The following is a 14714-nucleotide window of genomic DNA, read 5'->3' on the forward strand; positions in this document are numbered from 1 at the left end:
CAGTTTGACCAAATTCCTATTAGGGTAATTCCAAGTGATTTGGCAAGCGTACTTGCAGTTAAGAAAGCCTATGTGGAACAGCCAAAGTTTAATTTGTGAACAATAACGGTAAAAAAAAAGCTGCACTCTTATTTCCCACTGAAAGAAAGCTCGCAAACACACACAAAGGGACTACTCACACAGACGGACCCCTCTATTTTTAAAAGATACCAGCATCCCTCACCAAGTAGGGTGCCTTGATTACTGACTTTAGCTGGAAATCTTGGTGCAACTGAACAGGGCAGAGGGAGCTTAACTTCCCTCCATCTGCCTCTGCTAGAATCAGACAGTGGTTCATCTTTGAAGAGCTGCCCCTGAGCCCTGGGCTTTGAGGGGAAACAGCTTGCTGGAAAAAGCAATCACCTTTGTGATGACACAGGGCTGATGGGCATCTACAGGCTCATTAAAATGTAAAACCCTGGATGACAGGAAATGCTTCTGAGCATTGTTTGCAACTGGAGCTGGCTCCAATAATAGTCTCCCTCATGCCTGACTTCGACAGACTGTATTTCAAGTCACAGGTCCCCACCGTCAGTCTGGATCGTTCCCAAATTTGCTTTTTCTCATCTAGCTTTTGCTTAGTACAACTGTTAGCTCCAGCTTTTCAAAGCCAAGTTAGGATTTGAAAGATCTTGTCCATTGTGTGTATGGGTGTTTGTGTGTGTCTCTGCATTTGGGGTTTGGATGACACAATAAATAATCGGGTCTAACATTCTCCTTTTTACCTATACATCACTTTTCTTTCCCTCTCCCGAATCTGTCTGGCATACAGCACTTGTCAGAGGTAGCTCTTGTCACTGGAGGTTTTCACGGGTGACATCTGGGCAATGGGAGACATGCTGCCTGGGAGGGACACCACTCAGCTTCTTCAGGCTACCTGGCGCTGTCCACTGTAGGAAGAGCAAGAAGACCGGTCAGGAGCCCGGGCCGGGTGTATCAGAGAGCAGGGCCCTGGGACACAGAGAAGCTGTGGGGGCATGTGCCCAAGCTACACACAACCCTGAGATTATCCTGCCTTATCCACATCCTTCTGCCCTTCCCCAAAAAGAAGTATGAGCCAGCAGTGGGGAGGCTATTCTCAGGAAGACTGACGTGGCCCTGAATAAGTCCCCTACATTTTCTGGCCTTAGTGGCCTCATGTCCCATTTGAGGATGGCTGGATATTCCCCGAGGCTCCTGGGTTCTCTGATTCTGAGTTAGATTTTGATCTTGAGTGAGGTTTGATTGGCAGTTTAAGACTAGGAAGATTAACCAAGATTCACCAGGGGATAGGGTCTTGGGAATGTGTGAGGGCCTCACGGATCCAGTCCAGGGTCTGACCGGCTCAGGGGAACTCTGGGTGTGGCTGAGGGCGCTCCCCACTCCATGCCACACTGTCCTCCCTAAGAACGAGCCCAGCACTGCTTGCCAGTCACTTCTCTAATAAAGGAGATCTTCTTTTCCGCTTCCTCCTAGACCCAAGTTTCCAGAAGCCACTAGAAAACCAGGTAGAAGGGTGCCTAGGTGGTGGCTCAGTCGGTTAAGTGTTTGCCTTTGGCTCAGGTCATGATCTCGGGGTCCTGGAATCGAGCCCCCATGTTGGCTCTCTGTGCAGCCAAGAGTCTGCTTCTCCCTCTCCCTCTGCCCCTGCCCCCTCATGCTCTCTCTCCTCTCTCTCTCAACTAAATAAATAAAATCTTAAAAAAAGAAAGGGAAACAACCCAGGTATAACTTGAAGGAGCCTCTCCAAAATGGAATGCTCTTACCCTCTCTCTCTGGGAAGGACAGAATTAAAGTCTCCACGTGGAGATCGTTACCCTGTCCTTCTTTATCATGCCACCAACACCGTGACTGTGCCTTTCCTCACCTTCCTCCACTCACAGCTCCTTTGAAAGAAGGTTTTTGCTGACCACCTCGGTTAAATACCCTGCTATGTGCCCAGACTCCTCTGCTCTGCCCAGTCCAAACGTTACAGTCCTTGATCCCTAGGCTTTTTCCCTTCCTGCTAATGACCAGCACCTGCTTTCTCCGGCCTATGAGCTGGTGTGTCTCATTCTGCAGTTATTTGCTACGGACCCAAACCTTGACCTACAGCCTTCCTGCTGCCAGCTCAGTATCACCCGAGCTCAAAAAAGTCTGAACGAAGCACGCCAGGCCACTGAATCGACGCCCAAGACTGAGAAAGCAGAACTAGTCTGAACCAAAATGTTCCAAGGCTCACACACAAAACAACACACACACACACACACACACACACAAATCCTCATATTGCCAATCATTTCTATTAAAATTTAAAATGCAGGCTTTGTGCAATCACAGCCAGTTCAGTTCCATCAGGAAGATTCATTTTTCCCCTCCCTTTTATTCCTACATCAAACTCCATCACTGGGATACATTTCCAAAGGTTTCTTTTTAGAACATCTTAATTCTGGCGGCAGGACATCAGGTACATGACATAACAGATCCGATACAAAGACTCATCAAATGAATATCCTGTCATAGAGCTTTTCATTTTGAAGGCTCTCTCTCTTTCTTTTTTTCTTGCAATGGGCTCCAGCCAACATCCCTGTGCTCCTGCCACTGCATGAGAGTGTCTTCCTCCCAGGAAGAAAGCTGGTGAAATTCCCAAGCCCCAGGAAGAATGGAGCTGTGTCCTGGTAAAGCTCTGCAGGGCTCCCGGGCAGATCCACGCAGTCTGAGGAGGAACTAAAGCCAGGAAGGAACAGGACGGGACATGCCAAACCTCCTCCATGCTTGGAAGGGATGATCCAGACCAGTTCAGGAGTGGCCGTGCATGTTCTAAGAGACTCCTAGCCAGAGTGTGAAGGGGAAGGCAGGAGGGAAAGGCAGCTTTTTCGGTTTCTGACAAGATTCTTAAACTGGGAAGCACTTGGTTTGCTAATCTTTGTGCCTTCTCCACATCAGAATCCCCTAGATTCATGACTTGAGAGCCCGGCACAATAGATGGTTTACACCTTACCTAGAGACCTTCTGTATATAATCAAAGAACAATGCTTCCCACCTTTGTCCAGAAAATGAAGAGGTCTTTCGGAGTAAAGAAAAGTAATTTAATTATCATTAAACAACGTTTAACTGCTGCGGGCAATCATCCCCTGCACTGAAGCATAATTTAACTTAAAAGAAACTACAGTGGACCAACCCCCCACCCCCACCCCAGCCCTCTCTGGCCCTCACTTGGCAATAAATGGCCAGGAGCTGCTAGGTCCAGGTGGCCAGGGACACATGACAGAGCAGAGGAGAGACCTCAGGGAGGAACGGCAATCCCCAGAATCGTGCCACTTCTGTACCTTGCTCCTCTCTGCTACGCTGCAGAGCCCCCGACAGCAGAAACTCAGGACTCCGCCTTCCTCTCTTGGTCTTTCTATGGGAGGGCACGGAGATGGCTCCATGTCCAGAGGGGCAGGTAGACAACAGCAGTCACCTGCTCGACCCCCAGGTGCAGGGTCCTCTCTCCTCCATGCTCAGCCTGCCTTCAGCTGTGCCCATCCTTCCCAGAAGCTGGCCTGACGCACCCAAAGGACAGAGGCCCAGGATTTGCAGTGTGATTCATGGATAGAAAATACCGGTTTTTCACTGCTACGCAAATGCAGCCTGGGTGGGGTTTAGGCAAATCCGGATGTGGACGCTGCAAAGGAGGGTGAGAATGCTCTTTTCCACGTATCTCACTTGGCTAACTGGGCCCGGCCCTCGCACCTCTCATTAAAGAAAACTTGAGTCGCACTGCGTGAGAAGGGGCCCGCGCACGTTTGGGCAGCTCATGTCCACGCGCCCTTTCAGATTAAAGAGAGACTGCTCTTTGCTCAGTTCATATCAAAACTTATTTCTCACATCATGAGGCGAAGGCCAAACTGCCAGCCGTCTCAACACCAGTGTTTGGTCAATTCGCTGCATCCTGAAAAGTGCAGTCATGGTGAATGCATAGCTGCCTCACAACCCACCAGGCCAGAGTTCTAGAGCGGAAGAAAGGGGTGGAGGTAGGGCTATGATAGCCAAATGCTTGAGAACTACCCAGAGAACATGCCTCCGATTTCCTGATGGCATATCCTGTGTCACCTATGCCACCGGACTGCACTCTGACGGCAGCACACTCTAGAGAATGTGTGCTGGTATACAAGGGTCACCCGGTCACTGGGAGTCAGACACCAGGACCACAGACCCACCCTGCGATCATAAGCCTTGACACCGATCCAAAGCACATCTCTTCTCTGAGGCTCAGTGTCTCCATCTGTAAAATGAGGGAGGTGAATGCTATCCTCTGACCTTGCCAACATGGCCAAAATGTTTGCAAGCCGGCCCACAATGAGCAATGCCCTGTATTAAAGGTGCTGGTGGGACTCGCACCCTGAATGCTCCACTGTCAGCCAACATCAGCTGGGTGTGATCAGAAGGCCCGGCCTGAGCAAGGTGGGGGGGAGGGGCTTCCGGTGGGTTCCCTCTGTGAACTGGTGGATTCATCTGCTGCCAAAACCTGACCTCAAATCAACGACCCCAAAACGAAGAACACTGGGTTGGGCTGGAAAACAAATTAACAATTTCTTTTTGTGAGTTGTGGAGCAGATGAAAAGGCAAAGGTTGCATGGATCCCAATGCCACTGGGAAAACCCCAACTCAGAGACACAGGACATGTGTATCCCGTTTCAGATACTGCGGCATCGACGTATGTCCTTTTTTTGTGGTCAAGATGAAACATCCTAGTGGATACTCTGTAAACGTGAGACCTAATGAAAGTGTGAACAATTAGGAAAAAACAAAGAACAAAAACACCAACATTTGGCCTTTGGGTTAATGACAAGAACGATGGGGTTTTCTGGACCCCAGGAATGGGACCCCTGGTAAGCAAGTCACAGATTCTCAGGATTCTGTAAACTGCCTGTTCTGGAGGTTTCCACAGTGACCATCAAGCCCTGGAGTGCCCAAGGACACTTTGGGGACTGGCTTAGTTAAAAGCCTCTGCTCCGCCTGCCACAAAGGGGCTTCTGTGTAAAACAATGTTTGAACAAAAGCTAAAAATATTCTAAAATGTTCTAAAACTCATACTGAGAATAAAATCCAAATTCCTTTTAGTGGCTTCCCTAGCCTGTAGCCACCTCTCACCAGACAAGCCCCTTCCTGCCCTGGACTCTCTGCACTTAACTACTCCCCTTCCTGAGAAAAATGTTGCCTGTGCTTTGCCTGGCTGTTTGGGAGACTGGCTGCCTCTCACAAAATCCCCTTTATCGCCCACGTGGCCCTTCTCTGGATCTGAAGCCATCTGTACACCGGTTTTCTCCCGGCTCCCCCCGACTAGTGTCCGAGCTCTGTGGGGGCAGTGGCCTCGTCAGTACGGCCCAGGGCTCCATCCCCGGTGCCTCAGCAGGACCTGTCCAAACCAGACTCTCAGTGCTCAGTGGTGAATGACAGTTGGTTCTCTAAATCCAGCGATCACATGTAGCTGTACAACCTTTATGCTAACTGAAATTACCCTGTGCTCACACTTGATTCAAAAAGCACTTTCACGGGGGGATCCCAGGGTGGCTCAGCGGTTTAGCGCCTGCCTTTGACCCAGGGCGTGATCCTGGCGACCAGAAATCAAGTCCCACATCAGGCTCCCTGCATGGAGCCTGCTTCTCCCTCTGCCTGTGTCTCTGCCTCTCTCTCTCTCTCTCTCTCTCTTTCATGAATGAATAAATAATAAATCTTAAAAAAAAAAAAAAAAAGCACTTTCACATACTTAATCTTCAAGACTCCCCTCTGAGGCCTTTTCGTGGGTTGGTGGCAAGTCACTGGCTCTGAACCCTGTTTGCCTTAAAGTAACTGAGTAAGCCTGGACTGGTCAACTCCTAGCTTTCGATTGCTTCTCCATAAAACTAAGGTGTTTTCTGCAGTTCTGAGGCCCCTCCCACCCTGAACAACCATGAACATTTAAGACCCTGATTGGAAGACACTGATCCTTGCTCATGAAATGTTTTTATTGAGATGTTTCCATGATAGCTGCTTCCAGGTATTGAGTACACTAAGCCAGACAGTGGGTTAAATACTTCTCTTATTCTGTCCTGGATCTGTAAACTACCTGCTGCAGAAATGGAAGACTCCTTCGACTGAGTGACTTGCCCAAGACCACGTAAATAGTAAGTGGTAGAACCAGTTCTGGAACTTTAGTCTGTCCTACAACAAAAGCCAGATGGCTCCCACCTCACCACAGTGCCTCATGGAGCAGGCCTACAAACACGGCAGGGCTAGCTACCACAGGAGTTAGGCGGGTAAGGGAGACAGGTGTGGGAGAGGGAGTGGGGGAGGTGGGGGGAACCTGAGAACCAGAACCCCGCCATCTTAATGGGGCAGCTGCTGCTTAGCTCTCATACAACTTTTAACAAATAAACTGGAGTCCAGGGTTTCTTGATCATCTGATTTTTTCCCCCCTCAAAATGTAAGATATTGGATTTTTCTGTGAAAGTTCCCAATTCTACAAAGTTCTGGTGGCTTATCAAGATTTGCAGAAGCCATGATGCAGGCCTCTTTAGAGAGCAGAGGCCCAGGTCTGGCGCCTCTGAACTATACTTTACTCTGGCCCGCACAAGGAATTACCTGTGAAAAGTTGCCCAATTTGTCCCTTCAATTCTCGTAAGAACTTTTGCAATCACACAGAAAAAATATTGGCAATGGGAGTGTAGTGTGTTTGGGGGTTATTATGCAAAATGTGTGAGCAAGAGCCATTTTGTGAAGCATTTTCTATGAATCACAAAGTATTCTTTCTCTGGGGTGAATTCTAAAGGTCTGCTCCCAGAGCACACTGAGGGAAGAGATTTGATCAACGCATGCAGCTTTCTTCCTCTGATGCTGGGAAGAAGGTTGCTTAATAAATGCGTTCCTGACAACTTAGCTCCAGGCTTGACTTAAGAGGTATTGCTCACAAGGAGCAAACCAACTGCTGCTCCTACCTCCTCGGCGTCTTCGAGTCCACCCTTTGGGCTAACACTGAAATGGCAAAAAAAAAAAAGGCGGGGGGAGGGAGAGGAGGTACATATGAGGACTTCAGGCAATAGAAATAAGAAGTAAATCACTCTCTGCATGATGATGTTGTTTGGAAATCCACCCTCATAAAATGAACAACAGTTTTCACAGTGAACACCTCAGGGATCCCAGGAAAATGCTGTTGGGCCTGAATCACAACTGATCTGCTGCCTGAAGAACCAAGTCTCTAGACTCTTCTGAGACTCTTATTTCTAGGCATGCTATCCTAAGGGATTTCTGGAGGGTGATATGAGATAATTTGTGTGAAAGTTTCCAGCCTACAGTAAGTAATCACACTTGTGGGCATTCTAGTTCTTATCTGTGGTGGTCTGAATGCATCCAGAGAATTGCTTATTGCCTGGTGTCGACAGCATACCTGACCACATTTGAGATTTGGAGGTACCATGACTGTCTTAAAAAACCACTGGTATTAAATATTTGGAAGAAGGAAATCTTGTATTTACTCCATGATATAGGAAGTTTGGTCCATTTTTCTAATTATATAAAAAAAAGTTCAATTAGCTTTAAAAGTGACATGCCACCACCTGGAGGCTATAATAATTATATTACCTATATGAAATTGGGTAGAAGAAAAAAAAGAAGTTGCTTAAATCACAGCTTTCCTTGCTTTCAACATCACGACCATGATCCTACCCTTTTTTTCCCCTAACATAGTTATTTCTCTCTTTTTTTAGGTTAACCAACTAATGTCAGGTGTTTGTTTATTCACAAAATACCATATTAAGAGGCATTTGTTTTATGTTGGTTCCCTTTTGCAAACATTTGCAGTTAGCTACAGAACGGAGATATTTCATGAAGTAAAAAAAAAAAAAAAAAAAAACCTACAAAAAAGTGAAGTTTCAAAAGCAGCTTTCGAGAGGGAGATATGAAGAAAAATCTAATTACCAAAGATATCTACCGATTTGCACAAAAGGAACACATAAATCTACCACACTTGTGGCTTAAATGCATTATGTGCATCTGAATTAAAAAGGATTTAGAGTTTAAAATAATGTCTAAAGCTTCCTCAATGATTTGAGAGTATAAAAAGTGTCATTTCTTTTCTTCCAAAAGGTATCCTGTGACAGTATGTCTTCTTGTCTTCTATTCTTGTCTGGCTGTAAAAGAAGTCTTTACAAATCTACATGTTCTGTAGATTTTTCACTTACGAAACTGAATTATAGTTCTATAGTTACAGACTTAGCATGAAAGCTGAAGTACCTTTTATCCAAAACTGATCTCCAGCAAACTTGGCTAGGGGTGAGGTTTAAAGTACACTCATGTGAACTTGAAGTGAATGTTTTATACAATGGGTCTGAGGATGGCCTGACCTAGGAGGATGAATTTACTGCTTTTGTTGACAAGTTCAGAGGTGCCTGGGCTGGCTCAGTTGGAACAGCATGCGACTTGATTCTTGACCTCGGGGTTTTGAGTTCAAGCCCCATGTTGGGTATAGAGATTATTTAAATAAATTAATTTTTTTTTTTAAAAGAAAAGTTTAGGCAACTTAAGTGTATTTTGAACACCAGTCCAAATATAACTGGTGTTCAAAACCAAAACAACATTTATTTAGAAAGGTGGGATTCGGGACACCTGGGTGGCTCAGCGGTTTAGTGCCTGCCCTTGGCCCAGGGCATGATCCTGGAGTCCCAGGATCCAGTCCCACGTCAGGCTCCCTGCATGGAGCCTGCTTCTCCCTCTACCTGTGTCTCTGCCTCTCTCTCTCTCTCTCTTATTAATAAATAAATAAAATCTTTTTTAAAAAAAGAAAGGTGGGATCCTAACTGAAATACATTCATTGAGGGAAGATTCTGCTAGAAATGACACCTTCAGAAATGACTGTTCTTATAAAAAAGAAGAAAAAAAAGAGTCACTTCCTTCTTCAAGGGACAACTACATCAAAAAACAAATGTGCTCTGGGCTGGTGTGTGGGATAGAAAAAGTCACTTTTTCAGACTACCTGAAAACTTACAGCTGCCTCTAGAAGAACACAGGCTATGCTAGAGTATCCGCTTTTGTTGTAAACTAGTTTTTAAATTGTAAAGTATTATATGCATATGATACTACTATGATAAATAGTAGAGAGGTCCAGAAGTTAAAAATAGAAGTTTCTCAGGGTGCCTGGGTGGCTCAGTGGGTTAAGCGATTAAGCGGTTAAGCAGTTACACATCTGACTCTGCTTCTCTTCCTCTTTCTCTCTCCCTCTGCCCCTCCCCCTGCTCTTGCAGATGGGCTCTATAAATAAATAAATAAGTAAGTAAGTAAATAAATAAATAAATAAATAAATCTCCCCCTCCACACACACTAGCTCCTCTCTCTAATTTATTAGGCATCATTTAGAAAGTTTTCATGGATAGATAAATACACAGAAAATGGATATGCTTTTTCCACACAAGTAGAATCCAGCCTTTTCTTTTTTTTTTTTTTTGAATCCAGTCTTTTTAAAATAAAAGGGATCATGCTACCTATACTGCTCTGTAAACTGTCCTGCTTATTTTACATAACTTGGTAATGGGTTCATATTTGCACATAGGATCTATTTCATATATCATTGTGAGTGCAATGAGTTATAGTATCTGTATGTATCATAACATACTCTCAAATATCCCTAGTGACAGAATAAATTGGTGAGTCTTTTTGAGAGAAAATTAGACAATACCTTTCAATGCTAGTAATCCTAGCAAACTAGCAGTAGTAAATTAGTAATTTGACAGGTAGGGATTTGTTCTTCATATTTGCTGACACGTGCATAGATACAGAAAGGTCACTGCAGCATTGTTCATCAAAGGGGGAGAGAAAATAAGCAACTGAAACAGCAATTTAAAAGGGTCAAGTTAACATATTATGGGGTCACTATCATTGCTCTGAAGAAAGAAGAGTTTTAAATCAGAGTTTGTGCTCTTCTCATCGCAAACACGAGATACACAGACATACACACAGAATGAATTGAAAATTGTCCTTTACGAGGCAGTTGGCCAGAGTTGCTTCTTCTGCAGCCTTAAAACTTGCCCTGAAAAGGGATTCGAATAAAATTACAATCAAAAGTGAAGGCGGCCCATGCAACCTATCTTTGTGCAAAATTCAAGCAGATGATTCAAAAAAAAAAAAAAAAAAAAACCAAACTGTCCCTCTGGAACGAACAGTAGGCTGAAAGATGGTGGTGGCACATGTACCTTACTAACAACGGCTGCGCAAACATGATCTGACTTCCAAGTGTCATTGTGAAGGGTGTTTACAAAGGTTCTTAATATCGAAGACTGAAAATGACCCAGGGTCCAGCCGAAAATCTGTTTTCTTAGCCTTTCCAAAAATATGTTGTACAGCAGCCTGCTTTGCTTGAGTGGCAAGAAGTAAGACAAAGAAGGCCCTTTCTGGAAAGTTTGCAGCGCCATGTGACGGATCAGCAACGTCTCATGCATGAGGGCTTTGCTCTGGCATGTACCATCTGAGGAGAGCACAGAACAAGGCAAACAGGCAGGCAAGATCCATGGCTCTGAGGACAGTCCCACTGTTGGGCTTATGGGGGCAACATGAGCATGTGCATTTATGAATCCTAGTGAAGCCAATGGTGGGAAACAGTATTTTCACTTCCATTGCTTAATCATGACCAGGCAGACAAGAGTAGAGGAGTACCAGGCAAAGGCACACAGGGGTATGAAGTAAGACCACATTACAGAGCCCTAGGGTTGGAAAGGCCACAAAGCTACCACCCACCTTCACTTTGGACTGACTGTACTCACATCCTCACAAAAAATTATCTTTGCACCCCTTACTGTATGATCTCTAGAGAGGAAATTCTCTAAATGTATAATATTTCACAATTGCTCTTTTCATACAGATAAGTAATTCAAAATTCTTTCTGCTACCTGTAAGTTTATTGTCTGCAAGCGAAAGCAGCAGAGCTCTGTGTCATTAGGATAGCGTTCATCCCTGTCTCCACTCTTTGTCCCTCCCTCCCTGGTCCTTCCCCCATCTAAGGCTGCCCTGCATTCCACAGGTACCATGGCCTCTGGTTGTCCTGATGCCACACAACTGTCACCACAAACCAAGAAGAATTAATTTTGGTTTTATAGGAGATGGCAGATTTAGTAACCTCAGACTCCCTCCACCCCCAACAAAAACAAAAGCAAAAGCAAAATCCTTCTCCCAGAAGGTGATCGATATTAGAATGATCTTGGAGGAAATTCCACTCTGAAATACGAAATGGCCAAAATTCATAGCAGAATCCAGCCGTGCTGCTTCACAACTCATAATAAAAACAGATCCTGGACAGATGGCAGCTATACTTGTGGTGAGCGCAGCATAACATATAGAGGTGTCCAACCCCTAGGCTGTGCACCTGAAACTAAAGTAACATTGTGTTCAATATATAGTATCAACCATACTTCTTCTTTTTTTAAAGATTTTATTTATTTATTCATGAGAGGCACAGAGAGAGAGGCAGAGACACAGGCAGAGGGAGAAGCAGGCTCCATGCAGGGAACCTGATGTGGGACTCGATCCTGGGCCTCCAGGATCACACCCCAGGCTGAAGGTAGGCACTAAACCACTGAGCCATCCAGGGATCCCCAGTATCAACTATACTTCAATAAATAAATACACACACACACACTACTCATGTTCTCTCTCTCTCTCTTTCTCTCTTGCACACTGAACTCTGCAGGGAGAAAAAACAAAACAGATCCCAAACTCAGGTTCTCTGGGGAATTTTAGCTTCTAGTGAATTACTTTTCTACCTACCTAAGAAAAAGTTGAGAAAAGAAAACCAAGAGGGAAGCTTGGTTGCTAGAAGAAGAAAGTACCCTTCCCACTCCACCGGCTCAACCCTCAGCAGCCACACACCTGAAGATAAGCCATGTCATCTGAGATGACACCATTTCTCAGGAGAGGTTTTTTAAAAATAGGTTTTTGAAAACTGCTCCAAACCAGTTTCAAATGCCGCTCCTGAGAGCATTTCTAATGACGTAACATTGACAAATAGTAATGGCAAGGGCCTGAGCTTTAAACAGCTTCTAGATAGAGCTTCCCTTGCCCTGAGGAGAGCTCCAAGATGGATCGGGGCTGGGGGAAGTTCTACTTCCATTTCCTAAATTGGGAGATTTTGGTATCTTTTTCTTTTTTTTTTTTTTTAACATTTTATTTATTTATTCATGAGAGAGAGAGAGAGGCAGAGGGAGATGCAGAGGGAGATGCAGGCTCCGTGCAGGGAGCCTGACGTGGGACTCGATCTCGGGTCTCCAAGATCACACCCTGGGCTGAAGGCAGCGCTAAACTGCTGGGCCACCGAAGCTGCCCCGTGTCTTTCTTTTTGAAGAAATAATTTCCATGAAAATTCCAAAAAAAATTTTTTTTCAAGAGAAAAACATTTAAAGACCACCAATTCCTTTACTCAGAGGCTTTTTAAGCTTGGATGCCATATTTTATTTGGAATATGAATAGACCCATGTCTGTTCTTCAGTGGGAAATCTGAGCTACTAATAAGTAATCCGGGCAGGACTCAAATCCAGGCCATGTGGTTTCTGAATCCCTGTTCACTCAGCTCCTGTGACTTAACAGACCTAAACCCACTAGATGTAAAATGCACTTCTAGATGCAATCACTGCTTATTAATCAGCAGATAATCTCTGAACAATACAACAATTAAGTGTAATAAAAAGCTTTAATGGACTTCCAAAAGTCCATCAAAAATAGGTAGAAAAATGTAAAAAAAAATAGGCATTAGTGATTCTGAGCCTATTTGGAATTTTGGCATCCTATAGCAGTGTGATTTCATGACTTTTCTTTTCTACCTTAAACTTGCTGCTTTGTGGTTCAGACTTGGAATTGAAACTTTGAATGAAATAAATATTTGCTTTCAGACTCACAGATCTGCCCTTGTGATAACCAGAGCTTTTCCGGATGCCCCAAACCAGTGCTGGGAACTGCAGGCCACAATGTAGTCTGATGACCACATTTAATTAATTTACTCATTGTCTGGCACAGAATGAGCTCAACCTCAGCAGCTCAGAGATCAGAACTCCTTTATAATCCCACTGGATGAGCCTACCCAACATTCCTGCTAAGAAAAACTCTTCCAGGAGTGTGGGACCCGAACAATCCTGAATGGTCTGATGCGGAAAATTTGGAAAAATTGGAAAAGTCATTAGGAAAACCGTGGAACTAATAGAGTGTTTTCCCTGGCTAGAAACACTGCTGCTAAAAATAACACAATGAAAAACATATTTGTCTCTTACATACAATGGATGTAGAACATAATTATGGGTTGTTTTGCTCTGGGATATAGGCTCAGGAGGGAGCTGCCAAAGTCTAGAACACAAAAGGAGAAAAGACATTGTGCCCAGCCCCTCACTCCCTGTGGCGATTCCCACAGCCCCCTGGTGACTGGATTTCCTGCACAGGATATACCTGTGACAGCAAATCTGAGTCTTCTTGCAGGGCCAAGAAACATTGGAGGCAGGTAAGAGTTAAAACTGTAAGTCTTCTGGGACGCCTGGGTGGCTCAGCGGTTGAGGTTGAGCGGTTGAGCGCGTCTGCTGCCTTCAGCTCAGGGTGTGATCCGGGGGCCCTGGGATGAGTCCCCCAACAGGCTCCCCATAGGGAGCCTGCTTCTCCCCTGCCTAAGTCTCTGCCTCTCTCTCTCTCCCCCCTCTGTGTTTCTTATGAATAAACGAAATCTTTAAAAAAAACCCTGTAAGTCTTCAAAATGATCTGAGCTCCCATCAACAGGTACCAGTAAAAAAGTAAATCAATGTAACTTCTCTAGCCTGCCCAGAAAAAGTGTCACAAGCATAACTCATATAAAAACATGAGTATCCCGACTCCTTTGATACGCTTCACACTTTGTATTTTAATTAATTTATAGAAATAATTGTTGCATCTGGGCCTTATCTCAGTAGCACATTAACTTTTTCCTAGACCCCTTAGGTGAGGAAAAAAAAAAAAGCAGAAAAGTGTAAAAGGGCAGTTTCTCGTGTTGCAGATTTCAGTACCTCTCTGAGCCACGATTTCTTCATTTGTGAAGCAGGACTAAAAAGATTCTGCTAATCTTCCTGGACTGTTGCAATAAGATGAAGGCTATAAAAACACTTCATGAACAACTCAGGTATCACGTTAGCAGTGAATAAGAACAACAGGTAGCATGTGGAGTGGGAGTTCTGAGGACTACACAGCAGATTTTGTCAAGTCAGGCCTCACAGCGCCGCTGTTGTCACCCCCATCTTATGGAGGAGAAAACTGAGGCCAAATAACAAGAATCTACTTTCCCCGAAGTGAATACAGGTAGTAAGTGGTGAAGCCAGGACTCAAACCCCAGGCATTCCGACTTGGGGGTCACAGCTCTTTGTCAAAGTGTTCCACGGCGACCATGGTGTCACACAATCACACGATCACAGATCACACGAGCCAAGAGCGGCTCTGCAGCTAATCCACGTGATCTGACTGCAAGTTTTCAGGAGCTTTCCATTCTCTGATCTCAGACATTTTCAAAAATGCTTTTAATGCCTGCCCATTTACACCTAAATAGTCTGGGTTTCAAAAGCCCCAACTCCCCCAATTCAAAAGTATCTTGCACTTATTCTTAACTCTGCGCCTTAACCTTTAAAACTGTTTTTCATTTCTTTTTAAGCTGGGGGGACCAGACTACTTACATCCCCGCCTGGTGTCCCCAAGCTAACCCCTCTAAGTCA

At 44.8% G+C, this 14714-nt stretch overlaps 1 protein-coding gene across 15 annotated transcripts in view; it reads right to left on the reverse strand.

Moving 5' to 3' along the window:
* KIAA1217 (sickle tail protein homolog) overlaps nucleotides 1–14714 on the reverse strand; it is a 733798-nt gene that overhangs the window by 249553 nt on the left and 469531 nt on the right. The gene's annotated exons all lie outside the window — the stretch shown is intronic.

This window comes from Canis lupus, chromosome 2 (genome assembly GCF_011100685.1).
Source record: "Canis lupus familiaris isolate Mischka breed German Shepherd chromosome 2, alternate assembly UU_Cfam_GSD_1.0, whole genome shotgun sequence".
In the NCBI taxonomy this organism is placed as follows: domain Eukaryota; kingdom Metazoa; phylum Chordata; class Mammalia; order Carnivora; family Canidae; genus Canis; species Canis lupus.